Source organism: Schistocerca nitens, chromosome 4 (assembly GCF_023898315.1).
Source record: "Schistocerca nitens isolate TAMUIC-IGC-003100 chromosome 4, iqSchNite1.1, whole genome shotgun sequence".
Taxonomy (NCBI): Eukaryota; Metazoa; Arthropoda; class Insecta; order Orthoptera; family Acrididae; genus Schistocerca; species Schistocerca nitens.
The window spans coordinates 868523885-868534479 of NC_064617.1; positions in this window are offsets into that span (position 1 = coordinate 868523885).

Genomic DNA, 10595 nt, shown 5'->3' on the forward strand with positions numbered 1-10595 from the left:
AGTTCGATTATGAGGTAATACACAAGCCAGGTGTGAAACATGCCAATGCTGACGCATTGAGCAGGAAAGTGGCAGTATTACAAATAACTGGGGTGACTGAAGATGAGTGGAAAAGGTCACAAGCTGTGGATAGTGATTGTCAATTGTTCAGAAAGCAACCGCAGTTCCTAGTACAGGACGGGTTACTTTGCAGGTAGACGAAATGCGGCCCGCGCGTCATCATACCAGCAGCGTTAAGATCTGAAGTTTTGCAACAGGCACATGACCATTTTCTTTCAGGACATGGCGGGAGAAGAGCTACGGATAGGCGAATAGCGGAGAAGTTTTGGTGGAGAACACGACGTCAAGACGTGGATGAGTAGGTTAGGAATTGTGTGCCATGCGCACAGCGTGCGGACTTGAGCCATCAAAAGATTCAGCTCCAAAGATTACCAGAGGCAGACAGACCTTTCCAACAAATCGGAATCGATGTATTAGGTCCACTTAATAGGAGTGCAGCAGGGAATAAGTATGTGTTAACAGTGATTGACCACTTTTCTAGGTATTTACTCATGGTCACATTACCAGATCAGAAAGCAAGTACGGTGGTACAAGCTTTAGTTAATAATTGGTTACTCAGGTATGGGATACCTCAGTCCTTAATCTCGGATCAAGGTACTAATTTCACGTCTGATCTGATGAAGCAGCTGTGTAAGTTACTGAAGGTAAAGAAACTACAGACTGGTCCATTGCATCCGCAAGCAAACGGACGAACGGAGAGAGTGCATCGCACGATCGCTAAGATGTTGAGTCACTATGTAAATAGTCAACACATCGACTGGGATATGCACTTGCAATTCATAACCAGTGCATATAATAGTAAGGTATATACGTCGACAGGCTTGTCGCCGTACGAAGTGGTGTATGGGAGGAAGATGCCATCACCTTTTGACAGGCTTCGTCCAAGGCTGGGAGTGGAGGGCGAGCATGTAAGGCGCGAAAACCAGTAAGGAGATATGGCAGAGAGTTAGATGAGCTAACACGAAAGCGTTGGAACGACAAGAACGGATGGGAGGTACAACGAGGAAGTTGCCACAGTACAGAGTAGGTCAATGGGTGCTGCTAGCTAATCCGTATGTTTCAAAAGGGAGAACCAAGAAGTTCACAAACAAATTCCAGGGAGCGTACTAAGTAGTGGAAATGACATCACCTGTCAATGTAAAATTACAATTGCCTACCAAGACAATGGCGGTTCATGTTAGTAGAGTTAAGCCGTTCCAGGGAGTAGTAGATCCGTGTATATGTACTTCTCCTTCTGGCAGAAAGGGAAAAGAAGCGCCAGAAGCAGACAGTAAACCTGGTATTGAGTATAAGTTGCGTTCTAGGGATGTGTAGTTAGCAGTAATTATCATGTGTTTATTATTTTTGTACAGTGTGAGTGAGACGTTGATGTCACCAGAAAAATTCAGACGGAGTCTGAAGCAGGCAGAGGGAGAGTTTCCAGAGAAGGTAGAGCACGTAGTACTGATAACTGAAGCGAGTGTGTCACTTTTTTATCATATGTCTAGGATTAAGGTAACAATGGATCTAGTTAAGATGTATATAGAGATTAGATTTCCAGTAACTAGTGTGGAGAGACAGTATCACTGTTACACAATGCATCCTTATCCGGTCAAATGGGAGCGCATGGGGAAGGGCGTACAGTTCAGGACACAGGAGGTTTTATTAATTTCTAAGGAGGGGGATGCTCGTACTACTATGTCGAGTTTAAAGTTGAGTAGATGTCTAACGGAGTCAGTTTTCACGGGCAAGGGGTCATGTGAGATCCAGAAGCAGAGGGCAGAATCAGAAGCTTTGGAGTGTCGGAGAATAATAGTGAAGCCTACGCCACATTTTCAGCAAGTTGGGAAGCATTGGTTGTATTCTGTATTCACTACGGAGAGGATATCAGCCAAGTGTTATTACAATTGGAATTGGACAGCAACCACGGAGATGGAATTACGGGACAGTGGTTTGCTAATCAACAGGACAAATTGTGAAATAGTAGGGGATCGTTTCAGCTTACCAGCGACAGTCACGGAAGCCACCAAGGTTACAGAAACTCATCTGACGTTGTACTAGGCGAATGCCTCATTCAGTATCGCTACAGGAGTAAATTTGACGTATATTAACAACACCTTGGATGTTACACTATTGCAAATGATAGATAAACTAGTAGATTCGGAGAAATGTCAAATTTCAATGCAGCAATTATTAAGGCATGTGGAGGAGTACGATACCAGGCGGAATCGTAGCTTAGTGACCATTGGTATTTCAACCAGTACTATTACCATGTTGATTGTATTTATCGGTGTGGTATATGTCTTATTAAAATGGAGGATTCAGCATGTTAATGCAAGACCGCTCCATCAGATTCCTGTAGAATGGATTACCAGTAGGGCATGAGTCAGGGCAACCTGGATGTATATAGGGAAGAAGTAGAATATAGAACTAGAGTTAACGTATAGGGTAAATTCGGGGACGAATTTAATTTTTAGGAGGAGGCAGTGTTGCGGCCACATGTAGTAAGCGTTGCTTCACGCAGTGGAGAATGGCAAAACAGAGGCAGCTGGCGATCGAGGCATTGCGAAGTAAGCACGGCACAGATACCTTGCTGACAGCAGCAGTCTACCAACAAGCTGACGCAAGGACACACACAGACCAAGTGCCGAGCGAAGCCTGGAGAGTGCTGAGTAAGGAGAAGTGAGGCCAGCACGCTAAGTTACGCTGCAAGATATAGCGGGAATAATACCAAGAAGCTACCACCGAGGGTAAAAATCGTCCTGCCGGTATAAATAGTGGAGCACAGGTAGCAACAGACAGAAGCCATTAGGAAGCAGGTCGGATCTGTGGACGGACGTGGTCCATGTCCGAATGTTCAATCTTCGTAGGTGACGATTCCGGAAGTCTGTTCCAGCTCGCAGGAGTCATCCGTTCGCCGCCAGATGTCAACTTCAGCTCTGTGGGTCAGCCCGAGTTTGGTCGGCACCATGGCTGACTAACTACAGCGAGAACATCCAGCAGGACCGGCCGCAGCGCGGTCTTGGTCACAGGCGCCGCTGGGGACTGACGCCCGGACTTCACGGCGACCCGGCCGCGCTGTGTGGTCCGTCCATGACGGGACCTCGCAGACATCCCGACTGACGGCTTCCCAGCAGCTGGTGCAGCAGGCGTCGGCAGCTGACCTCATGGTGACGCGGCTGCTGAGCGGCGACGAGTTCATCCAAACCACAGGGCATAATGACTTCAGCGGAGCACTGGTGGCCTGATGCTACTGACTGCGATCAACGGCGTGGCGCGCATTGTTAGAAAATCTACACAGCAGCAGCCAGACGGAGGAATCTGCAGTCTCGGCAGCAACGACGAGGGAGAAATTGTAAAGAAAGTTCAATAAATACTTGTAAAACTCCACGCTGGCTCAGTCTTTGGCACAGCCACTGTGTCTGCTACTAACAAGTACTGCAGATGCCGTAACAAGTGACGAGAAGCCGTGTGTGTGTCTGTTCTGTATCCCACAATCTGGAAAGATTTATAGGATGAATCAATAAATCAACATTTTCACACTTGTTCCATTAATATAAACCTAAAGCCAAAGGAACAACATACGTAAAACATTCTCAATACTGACTGTTTTGTTGAGACAAAATGTTTCTCTGGTATATCATGAAACAACTGAGGAAGAATCTTTGGAAATATTTATACCATTTCAGGTAACTTTTTTTCAGTTGGGCTGCTGAAAGGTTACATTAGACCCTCACAAATAATCGCCTTTACAGGCAAGAACATATTTATCGGTTGCATTGACATAGTTCACTTCTTACTTATACCTAATGACAGTGTAACATCTACCGTGATAAATCACAGAAATCGCGTAAAGTGCAGAAATCGCACAAGTCGCAGAAATCGCAGGAGTAGCGCAAGTCGCAGAAATAGTGGAGGGTTACATTTTGTGAATTCGTTAATTGCGACATATCGCAGTTAAGAATCGCAGTTACCAAAAAGTAGCATTCACAGGAATCACTGATACCGGAAAATTGCAGTTCAGCCCGTCCCTACGGCAAACTGTGGCGGAACTAGCATCAGACTTTAATACTGGCCAGAGTACAAGTGTCTGAACACACAGTGCTCCAAACGCTCCTAACAATGGGCCTTTGCACCCGATGACCATGCATGTGCCAATTTAACACCATGACATTAACAACTATGACTGAAATGGGCATGTGACCATTGGAACTGGACGTTGGTACAGTTGCAGGGAATTGCATGGTCTGATGAATCTCGATAGCTTCTTCATCACGGTGAAGGGAAGGCGTGAATCCGTCGTCTTACAGGGGACAGCTGTTTGACACTTGTAGTGCAGGATGGATACAGTCGAGGCGGCTCCAGTATGGTCAGGGGAATATTCATGTGGTCATCATGGATCCAGTGGAGCCTATGCATCATGATGGCAAAGGAGTATTATACACTGGTTGCAGGCCATGTACACCCCTTCATGGCGATAATGTTACCCGATGGCAGTTGCATTTTTCTGTAAGATAATGCGCCATGGCACAAGGACAGAAGTGTGATGGAGTAGTTCGAGGAACACAGTGGCGAGTTCCAATTGATGTGCTGACCCCTCAGGTCGCCAGATCTGAACCCGATCAAACATACCTGGGATGGGATTGAAGGGTGTCAGAGCTCATTGCCCCCCTCCCCGAAATTTGGAGGAATTAGGTAACATGTGTGGACATGTGATGCCAACTCCCTTCAGCGACCTACCATGGCCTCATTATTTCCATGCTACAACACATTGCCACAGTTACCCGTGCCAACGATGGAGAGACCGGTTATTAGGTAGGTGGTCATAATGTTCTGGCTGATCAGTGTATATATCTTACTTCATATGCACCTAAAAATAATTCCACTTCATGCACTACTAATTACTCATAATTTTTTCATATGATGATCTAACTGCTTCTCGCCTTATAGGAGTCCCCTACAGTTACTAAGATAAATGTATTGTTAGCTATGAAACTTTCAAAAGTAATGTATTCTTAAATTTTTGTAGTGTCAGATGTTTTATCCCTCAATTGCTCAACCATAGTTTGAAGATCCTGTAGATGCTTCAATATCCTAAATTTTGAAATAGGGCACACTGGTCACTTGGTAGGGTTTTCTTAATGATTGTGACATTCTACCTGTACTGACAGTAGTACTGACAGTAATTCTATGTAAACCTAAGAATTGTTATTATCAGTATTGGTGTGTTACATCCAAGTAATGTTTGTGGACCCTAGAACACAATGGAGTAAGTGACATTTCCTAAAATATCCAGTTTAATATGAAATTACAGTAGTTAAATAGTGACATTTTGAATGGTAAAACGATCTAATTGTATGTGGATTTTCTGGCTGTTGCTGCCACATAGTAGAATACCCCTTCACCAACTAACAGATGTAGTTCATTCCTTCGAGTGCTAAGGTTCTATGTGTCACTTGGATCCCTTTTGTCGTTACTGGTTATGTTTTGTCAGACACATGTTACAACTTGGTTGTGTCTTCAAGCAGCACACTGACATTTAGGCCTAGTTTCTCCCATTCCATTTAGTAGTTTATCAATAAATGTAAAGTTTCAGTTTCCACATAAGGAATAATAATTTTTTCACTACTATAATATTTCAACTGTCAACAATAAATGGATAACTCAGTGTCTGGACCTTCTAGAGAAAACACCAATACTGATGATAACCTATCTGGTTAAGGTAAAATAGCTTTACAGCTATACTAAAAGCTATTGACAGTAAAATTACTTTATATTTAATCATTTTAAATTAAAATAATTATTAATGAAGCAAACAGAATAACATTGAAATCATTGTAAAATGAGATGAAGCGAGATCAACTTATGTTTACTAGGCTTAATATTATACTGTTTTTTGTAGATCCACCATCCTTTTTGTGAGGTGACTCTGAGTGTGACCAGAGCAGGCTAAAGAAAGGATGGATGTGTATTACACTACTATTACTACTACTACTACTACTACTACTACTACTAGAAAAACTTCTCCAACATTTCTTAATATTCTCTGTATAAAATTATTATTTTTTGTTTCCAGAAGAACATTGGAAGACATACCTGACAACACCATTCACCCAGAGCCTCAGTGAGAGGAAAAAAACGACTAAGAAGAGTTCTCACTTGAAAGCAAGTACAAAGAAAGAATCTAAGGAACTCAGGCCAGTCATATGTTGACAGCAAACAAAAAATACACAAGAAAAAAGGGAATGCAACAATTCGACCACAATCACTGGTACAAATGTACTGATAATATTCCTTTGATTCTTGTTGGAAACGTGAAAGTTGGGAGTTTGCAATCAGTATTTTTGAATGGAGCAACTGAGTTAGAGCCAGTCAAAAGGAGCAAAGAAACACCTGCAAACAAAAAACGTGTTTCATGTGTATTTAAGCTGGGTGCATACAGAGTATGCTATACATTTTTTCTCAAAACTATAGATAAATCAAATAAATGAGTGAGAAATGTAATTGTAAAAAAAAAGTAACAACCACGTGCGCGTTTGAAGGAAGTGATAGGGAGAAACTAGCATATAAAATTCATTATCCTGGCATCGAAATAATCAAGAAACATATCAGATAATTCCCTTGTTACGTTATAGTCTAGAAAGGTCCCAAATATGCGATATCCTAACACTGACGTAAATTTATTTGAAATGTATGATTTGTACAAAAAGTTCTGTAAAGAAGAAAAAAACATTGAGCCAGAGAAAGAAAATTTTTATGGAAAAATTTTCAACACTGAATTCAAACTAAGTTTTTAAAGGCCTGAGATTGACATTTGTGTAACCAGTGACAGGCTGCGATTTACGACTGATAATGGTACTAATGAAGAAAAAAAGTTGTAGAAAACAGAAAAAGAATTACATCTGCAAAAACCAGAAGCTGCTAAAGATGTAAAAAAGAAATACAGCGAAACAGATGACAATGATATAACTTGAATTTGTTTCGACCTTCGAAGGATAATGCCTACTCCAAATGTAATAAATTTAAAGGCTTGCTGCATAGTCAGTTATAGACATATAACTTGGACATTCATGATCTTAAAACCCAAACAGGCATATATACATGTGGCTTGAGGGGGGAGGGGGTCAGGCTGGAAGAGGATCCCAAGAGATAGCTTCCTGCCTTATAAAGTATATCAGTAGCCTGTGAACAGTGAAACACTGAGTAGCATTAGGGATATCTGAAAAGGGCAGAACAAAATACATTTGGTCACCAAATTTTGTATTTACATTATGAAAAACCCCCAAATTGAAACAATGGTACACAATTTTTTTGGTGTCAGGTCACTCGTACAGTGAATGTGACCAAGATTTTCGGCTCATAGAAATTAAAAAGAAAATAAATCCAAAGAGACATGTACGTCCAAAAGTACGTGTGGGCATGGTTGCATCTTCAAGCTACAATTTTATTGTAACATTTACAGAAATTGAGGATTTCATTAATATCCTACAACTAAACAGTTTCTTTCCAAAACCAGTAAAAGGAATCTGTAGGATGTGTTACAGGAAAACAAGTCCACCCACTTTCTTTTGCAGGACTACATCAGGAATTACTGAATCAGTCAAAGAGTTTCCATTGATTCCATCCAGATCAGGTTGCCTTCCTGCACAGCCTCCACTTCTGCAGCCAGTGGTTATGAAACCTAAACTGAAAATGAAAAAATATGGAAATCTTATACAAGTTCTCCAATTTGTCTCGCCAATCAACCCTCAATTCTGTAATGGACTGCCTCATAACATGACAGTGGAACCAACCATATCAGTTGTTGGAGGAGGAGAAGAGTCATACAGTGTTCATGATACACTGATAATAAGATTGTTTTATGTATAAGAAATATTCGATGTACACTAGAACTTAAGTTAGAGTGAGCTTTCATAAATTTGTGTAATAATAAAAGAATTTCCTGAAACTACTGCAGTATTTTTCCTCCCCATTACTTTAGAAGTCAAGGTATCTAAGTGATGTCTTATGCAAAGACTTGGAATCTAACAAGTAAGCGCAAACATTATTTTGAATAAAATAAAATACATCTAATATCAAGAAAATCAAGAAAGGTTTGAAGGGATATTGAATGGGTGAGACCTGAATAATACTTCAAAATACAAAAACGTAGCTAATCTTTTATTCCACACAAACATAATTTTTCCAACTTTAACTTTGATTTACTCAATATTTCAAAAATTTTATTTAGATGTCGAGTGTTCTACAGTCCAAAATTTTAGTCTCTACATGTGTGTTTACTATATAAATATATGCTAGTGGGAGTGCCTTCCACTCCCCTTGGCCATTGAGCAGTGGACCGGTGTGGTTCACAACCCCAACATTACTAATTGCTTCTGGTATTGATAGATATAAAAAGTTTAATAAATACTTTCACTTCCTGACATACATCAAATCATCTCGGTAGTTTTTTCACAAAACCAAACATAAACTTGAAGCAGTAATCCTTACACATTTGGAACACAATCTAAATCTGTTCACTTCATCTGTATCGATCAAACTGAAGTAAGGATTAGTACCTGCATATCGTGTGGTAAGACTCTTGCTTCTAATTTTATTTATTGAGGTATCGACCGCTACTATGGTGATAAATTTGTAAAAGTAGCTTTTTACTAATAATTTCTTCTATGAAACTTCCTGGCAGATTAAAACTGTGTGCCGGACTGAGACTCGAACTCGGGACCTTTGCCTTTTTTTATGCGGCTTGCCACGAATTCCTCTCCTGTGTTAACCTCCCCGTCTCAGAGCAGCACGTTCAACCTACGTCCTCAATTATTTGCTGGATGTATTCCATTCACAGCTCCCTCTAGTACCATGAAAGTCATTCCCTCATATCTTAACAGATGTCCTACAATCCTGTCCCTTCTCCTTAGCAATGTTTTCCACATATTACTTTCCTCTCCTATTCTGCACAGGACCTCCTCATTCCTTACTTATCAGTCCACCTAATTTTCAACATTCGTCTGTAGCACCACATCTCAAATGCTTCGATTCTCTTCTGTTCCGGTTTTCCAACAGTCCATGTTCCACTACCATACAATGCTGTACTCCAGACGTACATTTTCAGAAATTTCTTCCTCAAATTAAGACCGATATTTGATATTAGTAGACTTCTCTTGGCCAAGAATTCCATTTTTGCCATAGCTAATCTGCTTTTGATGTACTCCATGCTCTGTCTGTCTTTGGTTATTTTACTGCCTAGGCAGCAGAAATCCTTAACTTCATCTACTTCTTGACTATCAATCCTGATGTTAAGTTTCTCGCTGTTCTCAATTCTACTACTTCTTATTACCTTCGTCTTTCTTCGATTTACTCACGATCCATACTGTGTACTCATTAGACTGTTCATTACATTCAGCAGGTCATGTAATTCTTCTTCACTTTCACTCAGGATAGCAATGTCATCAGCGAATCGTATCATTGATATCCTTTCGCCTTGAATTTTAATTCCACTCCTGAAACTTTCTTTTATTTCCATCATTGCTTCCCCATTGTATCGATTGAACAGTAGAGGCGAAAGGCCCTTGTCTCACACCCTTTTTAATACAAGCACTTCATTCTTGATCGTCCACTCTTATTATTCCCTCTTAGCTGTTGTACATATTGTATTTGACCCCTTCCTCTGTATAGCTTACCCCTACTTTTTTCAGAATTTCGATCATCTTACACCATTTCTCATTGTCGAAAGCATTTTCCAGGTCAACAAATCCTATGAACGTGTCTTGATTTGTCTTTAGTTTTGCTTCCGTTATTAACTGCAACGTCAGGATTGCCTCTCTCGTGCCTTTACTTTTCCTAAAGCCAAACTGATCGTCATCTACATATTTACATATTAATTTTTCTGTAGTTAATGTTGGCAGTAAGTTATTAATCATAACCAATGATGACAAATTTTATTAATAACTGAAGGTTATTCTGAGTATTGACATACATCTCATTAATAATGTGATAAAAATCCCAGTGCTTGTAACATTACATGTATGTAGGCGAGGTAATCTGCTGCCTAGAATTAGTGCAAGGTAAGGTGAATTTTTTTGTGAAGCTGTGCAGCCCTAGCTCCGATAGAATGACGTGGTCACATGTGCTGCCAAGGAGGCTCCAGGTGAGCCAGTTACGTCAGCAAAGTACCGGGTGTGAGGGAAAAATCCCCACTCTTGATGGCTGTTACTCGCATGTCCTTTGTGTATGAGATACTCCAACTAGTCACAAAGATAAGTAAACCTTTTAACTCATCTGTGTGACTTCATTACTAATTTGTTGGAGTGTTGTAGAACCTTCTTTCTCCTATGCTGGAACCTGACCCTGGGGCATAGCTATGTAAAAATGGCATGGAGAAATTGTCTTAGTGGTATCACAAACTCACAAACTAGGCCTACCGTATGAACAGTGGCAACACGGCCTCCACAGCAGTAGTGATGAGGCCTTTACAAAACTGGCGACGAGGGTTTCCGTTGAGATGGGAGTGTCAGAAAATCTTAAAGATGGCTAAGTTATAGCTCTCTGAGATTGGACAATAA